This window comes from Oncorhynchus keta, unplaced genomic scaffold (genome assembly GCF_023373465.1).
Source record: "Oncorhynchus keta strain PuntledgeMale-10-30-2019 unplaced genomic scaffold, Oket_V2 Un_contig_5341_pilon_pilon, whole genome shotgun sequence".
NCBI lineage: Eukaryota > Metazoa > Chordata > Actinopteri > Salmoniformes > Salmonidae > Oncorhynchus > Oncorhynchus keta.
This window is the reverse complement of record NW_026288238.1, coordinates 30001-35707: the sequence shown is the minus strand read 5'-3', so window position 1 is coordinate 35707 and position 5707 is coordinate 30001. Positions and strand designations below refer to the sequence as shown.

Sequence of the window (5707 nt, the reverse complement as noted above, 5' to 3'; positions counted from 1 at the left end):
GGCTGAAGGCCAATGTCTCCTTCTCTCTGGGCTGAAGGCCAATGTCTCCTTCTCTCTGGGCTGAAGGCCAGCAACTCCTTCTCTCTGGGCTGAAGGCCACCATCTCCTTCTCTCTGGGCTGAAGGACAGCACCTCCTACCTTCTCTCTGGGCTGAAAGCCAGCATCTCCTTCCTCCATCATACCTTCTCTCTGGGCTGAAGGTCAGCTCTCCTTCTCTCTGGGCTGAAGACCAGCATCTCCTTCTCTCTGGGCTGAAGGCCAGCATCTCCTTCTCTCTGGGCTGAAGGCCAGTATATCCTTCTCTCTGGGCTGAAGGCCAATGTCTCCTTCTCGCTGGGCTGAAGGCCAGCATCTTCATCATACCTTCTCTCCGGGCTGAAGGCCAGTATCTCCATCATACCTTCTCTCTGGGCTGAAGGCCAGCATCTCCTCTCTGGGCTGAAAGCCAGCATCTCCTTCTCTCTGGGCTGAAGGCCAGCATCTCCATCATACCTTCTCTCTGGGCTGAAGGCCACCATCTCCTTCTCTCTGGGCTGAAGGCCAGCATCTCCTACCTTCTCCCTGGGCTGAAAGCCAGCATCTCCTTCTCTCTGGGCTGAAGGCCAGCATCTCCATCATACCTTCTCTCTGGGCTGAAGGCCAGCATCTCCTTCTACCTTCTGGGCTGAAGGCCAATATCTCCTTCTCTCTGGGCTGAAGGCCAATATCTCCTTCTCTCTGGGCTGAAGGCCAATGTCTCCTTCTCTCTGGGCTGAAGGCCAGCATCTCCTTCTCTCTGGGCTGAAGGCCAGCATCTCCTCTCTGGGCTGAAGGCCAGCATCTCCTCTCTGGGCTGAAGGCCAGCATCTCCTTCTCTCTGGGCTGAAGGCCAGCATCACATTCTCTCTGGGCTGAAGGCCAATGTCTCCTTCTCTCTGGGCTGAAGGCCAGCATCTCCTTCTCTCTGGGCTGAAGGCCAGCATCTCCTTCTCTCTGGGCTGAAGGCCAATGTCTCCTTCTCTCTGGGCTGAAGGCCAGCATCTCCTCTCTGGGCTGAAGGCCAGCATCTCCTCTCTCTGGGCTGAAGGCCAGCATCTCCTTCTACCTTCTCTCTGGGCTGAAAGCCAGCATCTCCTTCTCTCTGGGCTGAAGGCCAGCATCTCCTTCTCTCTGGGCTGAAGGCCAGCATCTCCTTCTACCTTCTCTCTGGGCTGAAAGCCAGCATCTCCTTCTCTCTGGGCTGAAGGCCAGCATCTCCTTCTACCTTCTCTCTGGGCTGAAGGCCAGTATATCCTTCTCTCTGGGCTGAAGGCCAATGTCTCCTTCTCTCTGGGCTGAAGGCCAGTATATCCTTCTCTCTGGGCTGAAGGCCAATGTCTCCTCTCTGGGCTGAAGGACAGCATCTCCTCTCTGGGCTGATGGCCAGCATCTCCTTCTCTCTGGGCTGAAGGCCAGCATCTCCTTCTCTCTGGGCTGAAGGCCACCATCTCCTTCTCTCTGGGCTGAAGGCCAGTATCTCATTCTCTCTGGGCTGAAGGCCAATGTCTCCTTCTCTCTGGGCTGAAGGCCAGCATCTCCTTCTCTCTGGGCTGAAGGCCAATGTCTCCTTCTCTCTGGGCTGAAGGCCAATGTCTCCTTCTCTCTGGGCTGAAGGCCAATGTCTCCTTCTCTCTGGGCTGAAGGCCAGCACCTCCTTCTCTCTGGGCTGAAGGCCAGCACCTCCTTCTCTCTGGGCTGAAGGCCAGCACCTCCTTCTCTCTGGGCTGAAGGCCAGCACCTCCTTCTCTCTGGGCTGAAGGCCAGCATCTCCTTCTCTCTGGGCTGAAGGCCAGCATCTCCTTCTACCTTCTCTCTGGGCTGAAAGCCAGCATCTCCTTCCTCCATCATACCTTCTCTCTGGGCTGAAGGTAAGCTCTCCTTCTCTCTGGGCTGAAGACCAGCATCTCCTTCTCTCTGGGCTGAAGGCCAGTATATCCTTCTCTCTGGGCTGAAGGCCAGCATCTCCATCATACCTTCTCTCTGGGCTGAAGGCCAGTATCTCCATCATACCTTCTCTCTGGGCTGAAGGCCAGTATCTCCATCATACCTTCTCTCTGGGCTGAAGGCCACTATCTCCATCATACCTTCTCTCTGGGCTGAAGGCCAGCATCTCCATCATACCTTCTCTCTGGGCTGAAGGCCAGCATCTCCATCATACCTTCTCTCTGGGCTGAAGGCCAGCATCTCCATCATACCTTCTCTCTGGGCTGAAGGCCAGTATCTCCTTCTCTCTGGGCTGAAGGCCAGCATCTCCTTCTCTCTGGGCTGAAGGCCAGCATCTCCTTCTCTCTGGGCTGAAGGCCAGCATCTCCTTCTCTCTGGGCTGAAGGCCAGCATCTCCTTCTCTCTGGGCTGAAGGCCAGTATCTCCTTCTCTCTGGGCTGAAGGCCAGCATCTCCTTCTCTCTGGGCTGAAGGCCAGTATCTCCTTCTCTCTGGGCTGAAGGCCAGCATCTCCTTCTCTCTGGGCTGAAGGCCAGTATCTCATTCTCTCTGGGCTGAAGGCCAGCATCTCCTTCTCTCTGGGCTGAAGGCCAGCATCTCCTTCTCTCTGGGCTGAAGGCCAGCATCTCCTTCTCTCTGGGCTGAAAGCCAGCATCTCCTTCTCTCTGGGCTGAAGGCCAGCATCTCCTTCTACCTTCTCTCTGGGCTGAAGGCCAGTATATCCTTCTCTCTGGGCTGAAGGCCAATGTCTCCTTCTCTCTGGGCTGAAGGCCAGTATATCCTTCTCTCTGGGCTGAAGGCCAATGTCTCCTTCTCTCTGGGCTGAAGGCCAGCATCTCCTTCTCTCTGGGCTGAAGGCCACCATCTCCTTCTCTCTGGGCTGAAGGCCAGCATCTCCTTCTCTCTGGGCTGAAGGCCAGTATCTCATTCTCTCTGGGCTGAAGGCCAATGTCTCCTTCTCTCTGGGCTGAAGGCCAGCATCTCCTTCTCTCTGGGCTGAAGGTCAGCTCTCCTTCCTCCGTCATACCTTCTCTCTGGGCTGAAGGCCAATATCTCCTTCTCTCTGGGCTGAAGGCCAATGTCTCCTTCTCTCTGGGCTGAAGGCCAATGTCTCCTTCTCTCTGGGCTGAAGGCCAATGTCTCCTTCTCTCTGGGCTGAAGGCCAGCAACTCCTTCTCTCTGGGCTGAAGGCCACCATCTCCTTCTCTCTGGGCTGAAGGACAGCACCTCCTACCTTCTCTCTGGGCTGAAAGCCAGCATCTCCTTCCTCCATCATACCTTCTCTCTGGGCTGAAGGTCAGCTCTCCTTCTCTCTGGGCTGAAGACCAGCATCTCCTTCTCTCTGGGCTGAAGGCCAGCATCTCCTTCTCTCTGGGCTGAAGGCCAGTATATCCTTCTCTCTGGGCTGAAGGCCAATGTCTCCTTCTCGCTGGGCTGAAGGCCAGCATCTTCATCATACCTTCTCTCCGGGCTGAAGGCCAGTATCTCCATCATACCTTCTCTCTGGGCTGAAGGCCAGCATCTCCATCATACCTTCACTCTGGGCTGAAGGCCAGCATCTCCTCTCTGGGCTGAAAGCCAGCATCTCCTTCTCTCTGGGCTGAAGGCCAGCATCTCCATCATACCTTCTCTCTGGGCTGAAGGCCACCATCTCCTTCTCTCTGGGCTGAAGGCCAGCATCTCCTACCTTCTCCCTGGGCTGAAAGCCAGCATCTCCTTCTCTCTGGGCTGAAGGCCAGCATCTCCATCATACCTTCTCTCTGGGCTGAAGGCCAGCATCTCCTTCTACCTTCTCTCTGGGCTGAAGGCCAATATCTCCTTCTCTCTGGGCTGAAGGCCAATATCTCCTTCTCTCTGGGCTGAAGGCCAATGTCTCCTTCTCTCTGGGCTGAAGGCCAGCATCTCCTTCTCTCTGGGCTGAAGGCCAGCATCTCCTCTCTGGGCTGAAGGACAGCATCTCCCTCTCTGGGCTGAAGGCCAGCATCTCCCTTCTCTCTCTGGGCTGAAGGCCAGCATCACATTCTCTCTGGGCTGAAGGCCAATGTCTCCTTCTCTCTGGGCTGAAGGCCAGCATCTCCTTCTCTCTGGGCTGAAGGCCAGCATCTCCTTCTCTCTGGGCTGAAGGCCAATGTCTCCTTCTCTCTGGGCTGAAGGCCAGCATCTCCTCTCTGGGCTGAAGGCCAGCATCTCCTCTCTGGGCTGAAGGCCAGCATCTCCTACCTTCTCTCTGGGCTGAAAGCCAGCATCTCCTTCTCTCTGGGCTGAAGGCCAGCATCTCCTTCTCTCTGGGCTGAAGGCCAGCATCTCCTTCTACCTTCTCTCTGGGCTGAAAGCCAGCATCTCCTTCTCTCTGGGCTGAAGGCCAGCATCTCCCTTCTACCTTCTCTCTGGGCTGAAGGCCAGTATATCCTTCTCTCTGGGCTGAAGGCCAATGTCTCCTTCTCTCTGGGCTGAAGGCCAGTATATCCTTCTCTCTGGGCTGAAGGCCAATGTCTCCCTTCTCTCTGGGCTGAAGGCCAGCATCTCCCTTCTCTCTGGGCTGAAGGCCAGCATCTCCTTCCTTCTCTCTGGGCTGAAGGCCACCATCTCCCTTCTCTCTGGGCTGAAGGCCACCATCTCCTTCTCTCTGGGCTGAAGGCCAGCATCTCCTTCTCTCTGGGCTGAAGGCCAGTATCTCATTCTCTCTGGGCTGAAGGCCAATGTCTCCTTCTCTCTGGGCTGAAGGCCAGCATCTCCTTCTCTCTGGGCTGAAGGTCAGCTCTCCTTCCTCCGTCATACCTTCTCTCTGGGCTGAAGGCCAATATCTCCTTCTCTCTGGGCTGAAGGCCAATGTCTCCTTCTCTCTGGGCTGAAGGCCAATGTCTCCTTCTCTCTGGGCTGAAGGCCAATGTCTCCTTCTCTCTGGGCTGAAGGCCAGCACCTCCTTCTCTCTGGGCTGAAGGCCAGCACCTCCTTCTCTCTGGGCTGAAGGACAGCATCTCCTTCCTCCATCATACCTTCTCTCTGGGCTGAAGGTCAGCTCTCCTTCTCTCTGGGCTGAAGACCAGCATCTCCTTCTACCTTCTCTCTGGGCTGAAAGCCAGCATCTCCTTCTCTCTGGGCTGAAGGCCAGTATATCCTTCTCTCTGGGCTGAAGGCCAGCATCTTCATCATACCTTCTCTCCGGGCTGAAGGCCAGTATCTCCATCATACCTTCTCTCTGGGCTGAAGGCCAGCATCTCCTCTCTGGGCTGAAAGCCAGCATCTCCCTTCTCTCTGGGCTGAAGGCCAGCATCTCCATCATACCTTCTCTCTGGGCTGAAGGCCACCATCTCCTTCTCTCTGGGCTGAAGGCCAGCATCTCCTACCTTCTCCCTGGGCTGAAAGCCAGCATCTCCTTCTCTCTGGGCTGAAGGCCAGCATCTCCATCATACCTTCTCTCTGGGCTGAAGGCCAGCATCTCCTTCTACCTTCTCTCTGGGCTGAAGGCCAATATCTCCTTCTCTCTGGGCTGAAGGCCAATATCTCCTTCTCTCTGGGCTGAAGGCCAATGTCTCCTTCTCTCTGGGCTGAAGGCCAGCATCTCCTTCTCTCTGGGCTGAAGGCCAGCATCTCCTCTCTGGGCTGAAGGCCAGCATCTCCTCTCTGGGCTGAAGGCCAGCATCTCCTTCTCTCTGGGCTGAAGGCCAGCATCACATTCTCTCTGGGCTGAAGGCCAATGTCTCCTTCTCTCTGGGCTGAAGGCCAGCATCTCCTTCTCTCTGGG

General features: G+C 56.1%; 1 long non-coding RNA gene across 1 annotated transcript in view; it reads right to left on the bottom strand.

Annotated features, from left to right (window-relative positions):
• Positions 1–3229: 3229 nt before the first annotated feature.
• Positions 3230–5707, bottom strand: part of LOC127925226 (uncharacterized) — a 4652-nt gene continuing 2174 nt past the window's right edge. The window contains exon 3 of the long non-coding RNA XR_008120162.1: positions 3230–3268. This is a non-coding gene — a long non-coding RNA (uncharacterized LOC127925226). The remainder of the gene's footprint in view (positions 3269–5707) is intronic.